Genomic DNA, 14,490 nt, shown 5'->3' with positions numbered 1-14,490 from the left:
CATCGTGACTCTTAAATGTTTGTAACTCGACTTTTTCCTTTTCTAGGTTTAAGATTTTTTTCTCTTCCATATAAATTTTTTCAATGTCTGTATTAGATTTTAGACGATCTCGCAATGCGCCTCTATGAAATTCACTTTTGTTTTTTAAATTCCGTAGCATCTTTTTTTCCTTTTGTTACAAAGAACTCTTTTGTTTTAAATTTGAAAATCTCCCATTTGTTCCCTGGATTTAAATGATTGAACCTCTTTCGCCACTCCATCTATTTCTCTGTAAACTCACTTACGATCTCCTGGTCCCGGAATAAATTTGTGTTCACCCTATTTCTGTTATTTCTCTGTTTCCTAGATGTTACGCTGTTGATATTACAGGGAATGATTAGAATATTATGATCGCTGACCATAACTGGGAAGGTTTCCGGTCTTAAAATTTGAATATTTGAGCTATTTTTTATATGAAAACGGTCAATTCTGGTGGTATACGAACTCGTTATGACAGTGAAATTAACTTTTTGGCTCTCCTAAACTAGATCGTAAACATCAGCAGCTTCGAATATCGTATAACGGCATTGTATTCATAATTTTTTTGTTATTTCATTTCTCTCTCCCAATACCAAAGCAGGTAATGAATTGTAGAACAGTGAGTGGTGCCACTTGAAATCGTTTCATTGGAAGGAAATGGGAGTAATTCCATTGTGCGTGAAACAAAATGTTATGGAAACCCTTGTACGAATAAATTTCTACGGAAAAGTGTAATTCGTTCTCCTTAGGGTATGTAAAATATAAAAAAGTAATACCAACAGCACCCGGTGGTCCCAGGTGGTCACCCATCCAAGTACTTTCCGGGCCCGACGTAGTTTAATTTCGGTGATCGAACGAGAACCGGTGGATTGTACGTGGTGTGATTCAAATTATTTATTACTTCAGCTTTTCACAATACATTCATCATTGAAAATAATATTTCATACATAGGAAAAAAGGAAATGTCACATACCAAGATGATTTCAATGCTGAAGGCGTTGAATACTGATTTTCCCCTGTTTTTATAATGCCCTGATGTAGCATAAGTAAGGAAAGAAAAACAATTAATTAACAAGAAATAAAATGAAAATAATCTTTCACATGTGATAAAGTCCAACAAAATCAGTTTAAGAAAAAATTCTTCTTTTTCAAGGTTAAGCACTTATTAAAAGAGTGACCTTTTCACTTGAAATGTTTTTCCTTTTTTTTCACCATCTGGGTGTTTGATTACCCAGGATCAAAGTCGACAATGTCGATAAACACATTTTCCTAGAAAGAGTGAAAGTTCGGCGGTGTGTCGGGTAATGGTGCACCCAACACGAAACTTAAAAGTCCTTCTCCCACTGGCTTTTTTTGTAAGGTTAAAAAGACGAATTTGGAAATGATGGCCGAAAGTGCATTAGTTTTGAAAGAAGGAAATAGTTTGAAATTTAGAGTCAGGAGTTTATGATAGTCAAGCCGAGGACAACTACAAAGGGAATCTAGATTTAAAAAATGTCTCTAATAGCCCTCCATGGCCTCGGACTATCCCCACAGCCAAGGACATGGTGAGGCAGATCATCCATGTGGTTACACACAGGACAGAGAGGCGTGTCAGCCAGACCCATTTTATGTAGATGAACCCTTGTGAGCTGAAGGGGGAGCGGAGGACTAACTCAACCTCCTCCCCTCGGATCGCGCTTTCGAGCTCGAGAGATTCATCGTTCGGGAGCGTTGGTAGGACGGGGAGTGGGGGGCAGTGTGCATCCCTCCAAGCAGAGTAGCGGTCGTAAATGCCTTTAAAATGTCCCCCCGCCTCGCTTAAGAGGCGATCCATGTTTGCAGTGGAATGTCTATTTTTTATTTTTATCACTCGCTTGAGTTCGGAGAGGGACAGCGGGCCCGACCCCTCCTTGTCTATCTCCCGCTGCCATGTGCGAGGAGAGTAGCGAGCGATTTCGTGGGATAGAATGATGGCTTTTAATTCTCGCACCATGGCGTAATAATTATCAGGCCGGCGAGGCAAGGTAATGATTTCTTCCAAAGTCGACCTATAGAATTTGATTGCGGCCTCTTTTCGTTTTCTCCACTGCCCGGACATTTTTTTCAATAGGAGGGTAGCCTTGGGCTTGAAAAAGTTCTCCCACCATGTGATTACATCCTTGTTTGGGTCGAAGGAGTCAGCCAGCTGAAATACCTTCGCCCTAATTAGCTCCGTGTACTCAGGCATTTCTAAGAGGCGAGTATCTAAACGCCAGAAAGGAGTTGTATTAGGAGTGACCGGGGTGGGGGAGGGTAGGGGTAGGGAAAGGTCTAAGATTAGGGCACAGTGGTCGGAGAGGGACATTGGCAATAAATAAGGGGTTCGAGGAAAGGATTAAACGGCTCTGGACAGAAAAATGAAATCAATTCTCGAGCGCGATGTTGGGCCCGTGCGCGAGAAAGGCACGGTGTCGGAATTAGAATTAAAAAAAAACTATCTGTTAAGCACACAGAATCTATTAAAATTTTAAAAGCCCGGCTCGGAGGTTCTACACGAGCACGGGAAGATTGACGATCTTCGCCGCGATATGTACAGTTATAATCCCCCGCGAGAATGGATTTCCCTGTAAAAACATGTAAGTACGGCAACAGTGTTTCATTTAAAAACAAATCTCTGTCTGTGAGCTGGGGGCCCTTTGTGCCCCCCCCACAAGTTTCCCCTTGTGTTCCCTTGTTCTTTGTGCGTCACTACTTATTAGGGCGGTTTAGCCAGACACAACAAATCCCAGACCGCCCCGGCGCCACTCGACCCAACCCAACCCCTGCTCACCCATCACCATGTTGCGCGGTCGGACATCCTTACCCCGACATGTGCATGCGTTGAACTGTTATGAAACATACGATTACTCAACAATTATGTGACTCTCTCCCCTCTCCTCTATCCAAACTCCACCCTCCCCTCCATCCCCATCCCCTTCTACCTCATCCCTCCCCACTCTCCCTACCTCCCCTACTTCCCCACCGTTTTCAAACATAAACTTACTCGCTAACTATTCGAACCCGCCCCCTCACCTACCTCCCCTCTTTCCCTTACACCCACCCCTGCGACTACCTCGTCTTCGTAATATACGTTTTGCTTATACACATGGATCTAAAACTTTAACTCTAATGAGGTCATCAATATCAGGAAGAATATTTATGATAATAATAATAACCAAAACGATTGTAGTTTAACAATGATTTTATTTATTATATTATTCTCCATACAGAAATTTAACTCATGGTTAAATTTATTATAATTTCATTACAGTTTGCACAAATTTCAAACAATAATCTTTTACATAAGTCAGCATCCACTCCATATTCATTCAATTCATCATCTGCTTCATTCAAAAATAAGTTCAAATTTTGCATGATATTTTCAAAGTCTTTACAAGTATGATGCGAAGAAGAATTAGCACTGTTGCATCCTGGACAAGTCTTTTCTATTCTGCTTCGAAGTTTCCCTGCTATGTTGTCTAAAACACCAGATATGACATCACTCAAATTCAAACATTGTTCAATTGCAAAGTTAACACATTTCTCAAACTTCATAAGACCAAACCAAGACGAAGAACCCAGCCACACACAATATTTTTCACTACCGTCAGCACTTTTAACCAGTTTAACAATTTTTTCACCATAAAGTTCACCAAATTGGACACTTAGATTGCCTATGTCGAAATTTTCAATTTCACATCCTAGGCCAGACTCGAAAAAGTCGTTAATTTTTTTCATCTCCAACAGTATTTCTCTCCATTGCATTGGCCGGAGAGAAACTCCGTAGTTACCATTTTTGCTTATGAAAATCACAGTTTCGAAGTTATTTCCTGGATCGAGTCCCACGGTCACTTTCTTGGTCCCCGAGGCGTTGATGTTGTAAATAGTGTTCATCACCGTCGATAATTTTTCACCACCAAGTACAGCATTGGATTTATCCTCTGGAGCATTATATCTTGATCCACCAGACAAAGGTGTCTTCAAAGTGCTTTCTCGTTGATACTTTGGACGCTTCCTGTAGCCTGGATTTGCTGACGATGGGTTGTAAGAATCGTACTCGCCATCAACTGCTGCATGACTTCTTTTCACGATCCGATATATTCTCTCTGGTTCTCTTCTTTTCTCAGTTGGCTTACGTCTGCACCAACCTCTTGATGAGCTGGGTTCAAACCTTTTCTGGGATTCCATGGCGAGGAATTGGGAATGGGCTTAGACTTTAGATGTTGAACTGGTGAATGAGTCTGATCGAGTGGATTACCGATGATCAGTCCAAGCAAATTTATACAACGCTGATGCTCAATATCAACAATACCCTATCCTCGGTCCTTATCTAATATTTTCTGTCAATATTCTTCGAGATCTTTGAATAATGTATGATTCATTTCTGCGAATATTTCATGAGATGTCTAAATAGTGTCTGATTTATTTCTTGGGTCGAAATTTAGAAGATCAAGCGTCCAAATTTTACAATAAAATTATTCACTTCCCCAAGTTTCAATGGATTACAAGCAAAATTTCCCCTTCCACGTTATTCACTACACGGTCACGCCTTTCTTTTCGTATAATATTTTCCATCTTGGTAAGAACAACAGGACTGACATTCATGGGTTTGATATCCACATAAATGACCATAGAGACGGGTCAATAATCTATCAATAAATGATTTGACTGTTTTGTCATTCTCTTCTTTATTTTCACTAAATTGCTTTAATATAGAGTGCATTGTGTTACCGTAACTCCTGTGGTACAGAAAGAAAACACAATAGTGCCCACATTCATCGGAGGTATAGTTTTGCAGATGAACTTCATTGTGCCGCCATGAATACGAGTTGCGTGATATGAAGTCTTTATGAGTTTTGATGGTAGGCAGCAAGCCGTAACTATCAAAATATTCGCCGCGATGATCGTCACCGATGAAAAATGCTACCCAGTGTTCTCCTGGTTTATAATGAGGATCTGTGTTGGCTATGTAAGCACATGGTCTCTGAGCGTAAATAGGTAATTTGTCAGATGCATAAACACCCGTAGATACTCCTTTTGATATCTTAAAGTGTTCTAGAATTAGTTTTAACTCCAACGAATTCATGTTTATGACTGTTCTTCTTGAACCAATTACTTATATTGAACACATTATCCACCGCGCACATATATTTCTTTTCCGTGCTATGATTTGGGTGAAAACATCTCAGATTTCTTTGTTAAAAACTTATCAACGAGGGGCAGCCAATTTCCTCCAAGTCTATGACAGTTTTGCAGAGTATATTCGATAAGTATTCCGCTTTCTGAGAACCTTTTACGCATATGTTTCGATACCTGCTCCCAATCATGTATAGCATTCGTTTTATAACATTAATATCGCAATAACCATCATCCCAGCTGAGGCCGTGATAGCATGCATTCAACCACGTATTTTGTTTCTGGCTACGCCTGCTAAGATTTGATGCAGAGTATGGCGGCTGAATAAGCCAGCAGTTGAACGCTCTCTGACGGTCATCCAGTATTGCAACTTCTTTCAGTACAAAATTTCCGAAATTATCTGTGCATGCTTGGAAATCAATGAAGAGATTCGTCATGACTGCTTGGTGTCCTACCGTGGAATAAAAGTTTTTGACAATGCTACAACATTTTAACCGCTAAAATCGACAAATACGTTTCTATTTTTATCAATTTCGATGATGTTATCGAATTCAGCATATATGATACAGGTCAAAGTTTCATCGAGAGCTTCTTCAAACCGAACATCTAATCTTAGACTGCCTTGTCGTACAAGATTCCAATGAGTCCCAATATTAGCGGAGAGATCAGGAGTTAAATCGAAAGCAGTCAAGCAATATCCATGTGGATAGCTGTCACAACCGATCGAATTTCCTTCATTTAAGAAATGAATTCCTGTACCACTGAATAATGTATGATATGCCGTAACGTATAAATCATTTCGTGTAAAATCGGTGTGTAGAGGTTTAGAAGGGATTTTTTGGCCATCGATGTATAGAGATAAATGAGTTCTTTTAAAATGCCTGAAGTTGAAGGAATTTCTAGTGACATCACCGTTAAAAGCTTTGTTAGTTACGAGCCCCAAAATGCAGCGCGATGGCAGCTGTCCAATAAATATATTGTCAATAATTTTGCTTTGAATACCTGCTGGAATTGTAAGAATTTTCATATCAACTCTCGTCAATGGATATTTCGCTGTCGTCTTTTCAAGTGCATGACTATGTGCAATCATAACCGATGGATTGATTCGAACACGTCTCACCATTAGAGTGGCATCCAATATATTCACTTTCACGTTACCTACATCAGAAATCAGGCTAAAGTGATCGCGAGATCTAATCATTTTTATTCTTAATTCCACACCATTAATCATAAATTTATCTTGATTGTAAATATCACCATGAATATGCCCAATCATATCTACAGGCTTCCTTAGTTTGGTATATTCTCGCCGTGCTGAGAGACCATCGTTGGCGTTGTCGACACTATCCATAGCACCAGCTGTATCATCATACCAAAGGGTCATAGTAAGACGTGAACTTTTTGCCTCCTTACCATAGTTAAGGAGAGTTTCTAAGTACGCTCTGTACGGGTATGTATTGCTAGGGGGCGATATAATTTTTGGTTCAGGTAGACATCAACTTGGGAGAAAAGCGAGTGCAAGAAGTTGTTTACAGGTCCCACGTGATGTTCAGCCGTAATTGCACCACCATCTTGCTTTACTATTCGTGCTGTTACGTGAATTAGAGTCTGTGTCAAGTCAAGATACTCATCGCCACTTGAAGGAATCAAAAATTCGATCGGAGACTCATCGTTGATGGAGGAGAGAGGTTTATAATGTACCCACTGTCCGTATTGAATACTGGTTTGAGTCGGTGGAATTGTGAAGAGATCCAATTCAGATTTTGCACATTCGCATGAATGTGAATGAAGAAAAGACATTTTTCAGTCAAATATGTCTACGATGCGCTTCTCTATTTTTCTCTTTCGACCGGCGTTCTTTCGAGTCGTTTTCCTGCGCTTAACGCAATTTCCTTTAACTTTCTTTCCTTTCCTCTTTCTTATATTTTTTCTCCCCGCAGAGCTCTCGCTCGACTTCTTCACCCGAAGAGATTTGAATGAAGACTGCCTGGACGTCCCTCGTCTTTTATTCTTGTATCCTGATCCTTTCATTAGATCATCAACTCTTTCAATAGCTATTCTTTTAAGATTATTTCCTGCTTCATCGAGACGATACCTCACGGCCTCCCGAATAGGTCTATTTTGCGATACGTCACCTAACACGTAGAAACCTGTCCGAAGAAACTCTTTTCCAACAGCTTTTGCGCCTTTAGTCAAAAATGGCATCACAGTTCTGAAAATACCACCCAAAAAACTTCCAACGCCATGTCCACGCTGAAACGACGAACCGCGGTAAACATTTTTAATTCCTAACCCCGACTGGTTCTCGTAATACCGTAGATATGGGCCATGCAAAATGACAGGTCTCCTCTTACTCATGGTTTTTTGGATGTTGTTCTGCGGAAATGTAGTTTAACACACGAAGTACCGAACTCGAATGGTATACGATCACCGGTGTCGTCTCTTATGTCTATTTCAACGCTGTCAAATTCGCGTCGGATTACAGGTACATAATGTGGCGTGTCAAAAATTGTCATTTTTTGTGTTCCATAGACATATTTTCGCGTATCAAGGTTGGCTATTCTTAATAGAGGAGCACAAGCATCACCAACATATTGAGATTCAATAAGGTCGCAGTAAATATACATCTGTAGTGGAAAGCCTAAGAAAATGTTTGCTGGTCTGGATGACGTATGATTATCGAAAATGCGAACTCTTGGATCAAATCCCAACTGTAACGCCAAACGCGGTGCAAAATTGAGATATAGTCCCTTACGATCATAAGCCGCTGCTGACGTAGCGATTTCTTTACCTTTCTTGTGATCCTGTTGTGTTAGTGATACAATGTCTTTGCTCATTTTGTCTTCCAATCGCTTTTCATTTTCTTTCTTAACTCTCGTAACCCTGACGCGTCCCGTACTATCCTCTTCATTAAATGTAAATGTAGATGATATCTGTTCTTTTTTATTTATCTCACGAATTAAATCCTGAATGCTTTCATAGTTTCCAGGATCTATTTTCACTCTGAAAAGTAGGTCTTTACGATCCCATAGCCGTATTATATTATTGCCATTACTTACGGTGAAAATTGAACATGGGTGATGAAACTCGACAATTGCCACTTGCCATTCACCACTTAGTATTAAATGTCTTTGTAACCGAGTTCGAAATCTCGTGGTGGTGTTATCAGGAAATGACTGGAAAGAGCTATTGCTCGGTAAGGTCAAATAAAATTCTTCAAGATTCATTTAATTGTCTTTATGTCTTTCAATTTCACCCATGAATCAAACGACTTTGGATATCCTCTCCAGCGCACGTTCACTTCTCTTCTGTTACCTTTTCCTCTGTAGCTCAGTATTTTATCTATTTTATATATTTTAGTGGTAGGCTGTCGAACACGTTGAAGTTCTTGTTCATAAAATTTACCAATTATTTCAACTCCCTGTAAATCTTCGATTGCGTACACAACGGGTCTCCTCTTGATCACTTTTTTGACCTTAAATATTTCAATCGACCATCCGCTCTCATAAACTTTCTGAAATGCATTTCTTTCCTTCACTATTCTCACCAAATCTCCTTCTTGGAACCTAGCTGGGGCAGGTTTCATAGCCATCATCTTTTGGTTGGTTTTCTTGTATAAGTTTTTCCAAACTCGATACACATTACTCCCGTTGACTTCTGCAGGGGCTAGCTTTATGCTCGAATGCTTCGACTTGTTATACCCATCAACAAGTTTAGAAATCACATCGACGTACCGCCGTGTATTGGCTGCCGTAAAATATCGCCACATTCTCGTTTTCAAAGTTCGGTTAAATCTTTCAACGATGCATGCTTTTACGTCGGGGTTTTGGGTAGTGTAGTGATTAATTCTGGTCTCTTTAAATAATGCTTTCATCGATTTTGAAGTGAATTCCCTGCCTTTATCTGACTGAAGATTTATGGGTTTCCTATTACTATTTCTGAATATATTTTTGAAACCATTTCTTACATCATTTGCTGACTTTGTCTTGATTGGAATACACCAACCATATTTGCTAAAAACATCAATTACAGCAAGTAAATAATTGTACCCATCGTTGTGTTTCCGTAAGGAACGCATATCATTTAGATCGCATTGCCAAAGATCATCTATGTTATTAACATAATATTTATTTCTTTCAAATTTCCTGCGTATAGGTCTGTGCAAAGTATACGCATCGGTGCTCTCCAGCCATTTTCTAATTTCACCAACTGAATGTTTTCCCTTTAAAGATTTAATCAAATTGTATGCCCCCGAAAAACCCTCTCGATTAGAAGGGTCTAAGTAAGTTTTTGCGATACTCATTTCAAATTGAGTTTTTCCCAGCGCGCAATTTTGTATTGCGTGAATCGATGATTATCAACCGTCGACTTTCTTTTTCGCGTATTAACGTCCGTGTGGAGTAAGTCGCTGTCGGTCTTATGAATGAAGGGTAGTCTTCTATGGTTACCAATATATTCTTTAGGAATATTCATTTCCTTCAAGGCTGAACAAAACATTTCCCAGCCTTCTGGATTTGAATACTTACGTGGCCGTACTATATCATAAACTAAGTCTGTTATGTTGGAATAACTTTCCCGTTTAAATGAACAACACCTCGATCGTCCCAATTGATGTTATCATTACGTGAAATCATGTCATGCAGGAGTTCTGCTTTCCTTCTAAAGGCAGGGGGTACAGATTTAATAATTTCAGCAGCATTATAATTACTTTTATTTATTATTTCATGATCATGATCATCATCATATGACTTATGCTCTTCTAAAATTGGCAAAAATATCGGTTTTCTTTGCTTATCAATCAAATTTAAATATTTCTGCAAAACTTCTCTGTACTTCAACCATTTATCGTGATCTGACGTGCTATTGCTATTCAAAATTAACTGCATTTCATCGTCCAAACGTGAAAGTTGCGGTGATTTAGTATTAGGCTGAAACCTCTCAATCATTTCGTGTGGTACCAGAATCATCTTACTGGCGTGTTGCATATTTATTTGTTTAAAGCCGACCCCAATAGAGCACTCAGAACAGACCCTAAAATAATAGGGATGAAACCTCTACCTGACTGAATGATGATATGTTTTTTCTGTCTCCAACCAACCCCTGGTTTGATAACTTTACGCAAGATCTTCTTGTGACGAGACAGTTTCCGGTTCTGGTCCTTCAGGATAGAGACGTTGCCTTTTAATACATTAAAGATGCATTCGCAAATTGCTTCGATGTCTCCTTTTTTGCACGTTTTCAAGATCGCAACCCCTTGGGGTGGGTTTAACTTGCATAGAGCCTGTAACAACCCAACACACCTCCTTACTTTCTGCGACATACTTCGTAAATGATACACTTTACTGAGTTGCACTACTTTTGAATGTTAGTTCCTCTAAAGAAATTTCCTCCACCAGTGTAATCATTAACATATTGAATCAAAATAGAAATTCCCTGCGTCTAGGTTAAAGAGACATTTACTTTCAGTATGTGGACTGGTATTATCTTTCAATTAGTCGTAGTTTTGCCTGATCTATGTAGAAATATTGTTTCGGTGCTTAAAGTTCTTGGGTACATACACATAACAATAAATGTCCTGGGGAAATATTTTCGTTCTAATTCTATGTTCGTCAGGTGTGTCTTGCTTTAAATCGATTACCAAATATCCATGAGGTTCTGATGTAGCATCTCTATAAGCATCCTGAATAAAGCGTGTGTTTTCTGGAAATATTTGCCTGGAGAGATGTAAAATTTGCGTCATATCCCTGGGGTTTTTGAAGCATACTATATAATGAGAGTTCAGAGAAATATCGCGCCTACCTCTTTCTTGGTGAAATAAATTTTGTGTTATGAAAATGACGCTCAAGTTTCTATGATGTGATCCTTTGCAGAACAGATCAACAACACGACCATCAGCCTCTCTCATCAAATCATCCAAAACAATTAAGCGTGGAGTTTTGTCATCGTACACACGATCAGACAAGTCTGGTATACCTTCTTGAATCATAGCAATACGGTTACATTTAATCATTGCAGGAACAGATCCACCTTCTGAATAACACCATACTATTTTTGATATTGGTGTATCGATCATGCTATCTATACATTTTATGAACTTTTCCAAAAAAACAGTTTTCCGCTACCTGTAGGACCGGCTATGATGGCTGTAAAGGGATGTTTCCATGGGAGATTCATGATGTAGAACGACCAAATCTTAATAAAAATTTTATTTAAATAATTAATAGTTGCTTAAATTAAAAATATCTTGAGAGCCATCCCAATAAAATACATTTTCCCCCTCAATATCTCTTATGACGTTTTCGACATCAGCTATTTTCTTACTGTATTCGTCATCGTCATCTTGTATCACCACCACTTCGACTTTTCTATCGTGGCGTCGGGACTGAGGAATCACACTACGTGATAGGTGGTTAAGCAATGATGGTGAGTGCCCCATTTGAATATCTAAATAGAAATAGGGTGGAACAAAAAAACAAAAAAAAATCGTGAGACAATGAAACATAGTTCATACTTTATTTTAAAAATTCATAGTGCACAATTGCAGAGAAACAAAGAAAATTTCAATCCAATAAATATATATAGCTTGAACATAAATAAATACAAAGTAAATAAAAAATATTACAACTTGTACCCAAATGGCAACGTACAAAAATCATCACATCTTCTTCTTTTCGTGTAAACTACTCTATACATTTTCCTCTCATCCCTTGACACAACTTAAAACGGTCGTGCTCTTCCGATTTTCTTCGGAATGGGTACATTTACAAAACTCTTTTTACAAAAAACCATTTCAAGTAGAGAATCAAAACAAACCAAATTTTTGTTTGACACATTTACAGAAATTCCCTTCGCCTTACAGACGCTTTTCACATTGTTTTTGTCACCCCCACAGGCTACTTTGAAAGCGTAATTTTTCGGGCCACCACTGACGAACTCTGTTATGTAAGACCCTTCCCCATAACACACTAACTCATCCGTCATATCCCCCAAGGATGAACCCAGCGCTGGTGACCATTCACCAGGTTTTTCGGTGAATATAATGGAATCTGTGTCCCAGTACAGAGCACGTTGCCCCAACTTATCCAAATAGTCGAATAATTCCAAGCGTGCCTGAGCGGTGGTATAGCAGGCTGTTGGTATATTTATATTGGGGTTAGGCTTAAGAGCATCCATAGTATTGATGCTACACACACACATGGTGTCGTCGTTTATTGGTAATAGACGTGTAACCTCAATATTAGGGTCTGTGAGTTTGGCATAAAGATCTGCCTCACTAGACAAAAAATCTGTCACTGGGAAAACATCTCTTTGGTCAAACTTTCCCCATAAGGAATTTAACATTAATTTTGAAATTGACCGCAGGCCTTCATTTTTCTCAATTTTCTCCGCGTCTAAATCAATCCCTTCCTTTTCATGAACCATGTCCAACCATTTCTTTTTGTCATCAGGTGTTTTACACTCAGCGGGCCAACCACTGGATTCAAGTTTGATTTTTAAAAATGTGTTTATATAATTGGAGAATATTGCCCCCTTCTTTTCCTTTCTGTCGAAGCATGTTGTTTCGTATTGCCATAGTTCATACGATTCAATAATGCGGTACCCCTTTCTTACCGCCGCTTTTACTTCGTCCGTCACCCAAGTACCAACAATCCATCTATCTGCCTCTTTCTCATGGGTACAATTGTCTTCCACATTTTTCTGAACGCATGATCTACATAGAGGAAATGTTAGCTTGTTTTCCCACCTATATGGAAGTATCGGATGATACAAGTTCTGCGGGGGTAGTACACAACATTTTATTAGACCCTCCCATTTATCAATCGGTGGTACTTCATTGCCAATAAATATTTTAGGGTGTCCGATGGGATATTTTTTCCATTTGTTAATGAATGGGTAGAGGGAGCAGACATCAAAATATCTTATTTTTTCATCCACATCTCTGACATCATGGTACAATTTTGCTGCGTTAGTACGACCCCCAAAGAATGCATCGCGAGGGTCTAATGGTTTTTTTAGTAAAAGTGTATTGTTTTCCACATATTTCACAAGCTCTGGCTCAGCATTCAACATTCTTGAGAACTCACATTCCCACATTTCCACCAATTTACAATTTCCTCTCAGTAACTGTTCCCGACGTCTCATTGTACTCTCATACCTTGAGTTCATACTCTCCCCAGCGGTGTTCATGATTGGTAAATCTCTATTTTCGAAACATTTAGGACAACCATGGAAATAGCAGCCATAAAATTCAAAAATTGTAACATCATTCCCCTCTTTCAAAAATCCATCCACTTTTCTTCCCATAAATTTGACTTCATGACCATTGCCAGCGTGTTCTATCTTTACCCCACGTTTCATTTCCTCGACTAACAACCACATCAGTCCCACATGAGATTGTCTATCTCGCCATCTGTACCCTCCAGGAGGTACAATACCTATGGTGTTACTAGAAAGAAAATTCCTTCTATAAGCCAACATACAAGCACCAGCGATAGTCAATGATTCCTTGAAGGGGTTCACAGATGTTAGTTTATGAAATTGATCACAAAACTGCAGGGAAGCCAGCCTCAGAATGGTCACATCATTACTGCAGTATTCCCTAATTTCCCTTTCAAAATCGAAGTGTTACTGTTGTGAGTACCAGACGTCAAAATCATGTCTTTCACTCTCTCTCATTAATTCGGCCCCGTAAGTATCTTTGGGTGGGAGTGCCCCATTATATCCTCTCTCATTAAAGAAATATGGAAAGAAACCCTTCTTCAAGTTTTGGGATATATTGAATGCTTTTGGTAGACTTGCCAAAGACATGGGCATGAAATTCAAAGAATCGATAAATTTAAAATTATCCATTTGCATTGAGATGATTTTTGTTCCTGTCATCAGCACTTTTGGCTTCCACATCAATTTCGTAATCATATGATTTAGAAGAAATTGCCCATCATAACCCTTCATGTGATGAGCCACAATTATTAGATTTTTAAACTGCTTTCTTGGCAGCATTAGGTATTCAAAAAATTCAGCCACTGGATCTTCACCATCGAAAATATATTCACGCGGCCCACACTCATGACACACATGGTTGGACTCTTGAATATGGTAACAAGATGGACATGACTGCTGAGCGATACATAGAATCGGCTGATGCTCGAAAGCGTTATCATTAATTTTGGAGTCTTGTCGGCATTCTATATCATAAAATATATACAGAAATTTCTCACCCCTTTTGTTCGATTTTTTATTCATGTCTTGTTGCATGAAGCAAAAATGTGGTGCGGGTTGAAAACATTTACAAATCGTACAAAATACTTCCCCACACTCATGGGCAGATGATCGCCC

General features: G+C 39.1%; 1 protein-coding gene and 1 pseudogene across 1 annotated transcript in view; both read right to left on the bottom strand.

The window, feature by feature from the left end:
- The window catches only part of LOC124173130 (zinc finger and SCAN domain-containing protein 2-like), a 342,671-nt gene that overhangs the window by 105,476 nt on the left and 222,705 nt on the right, over positions 1-14,490 (bottom strand). The window lies entirely within an intron of this gene.
- On the bottom strand, positions 792-910 carry LOC124173350 (annotated as a pseudogene).

The sequence above is a fragment of the Ischnura elegans genome (genome assembly GCF_921293095.1).
Source record: "Ischnura elegans chromosome 13 unlocalized genomic scaffold, ioIscEleg1.1 SUPER_13_unloc_4, whole genome shotgun sequence".
NCBI lineage: Eukaryota > Metazoa > Arthropoda > Insecta > Odonata > Coenagrionidae > Ischnura > Ischnura elegans.
The sequence above is the reverse complement of the archived record's forward strand: the minus strand, read 5'-3'. Positions and strand labels throughout refer to the sequence as shown.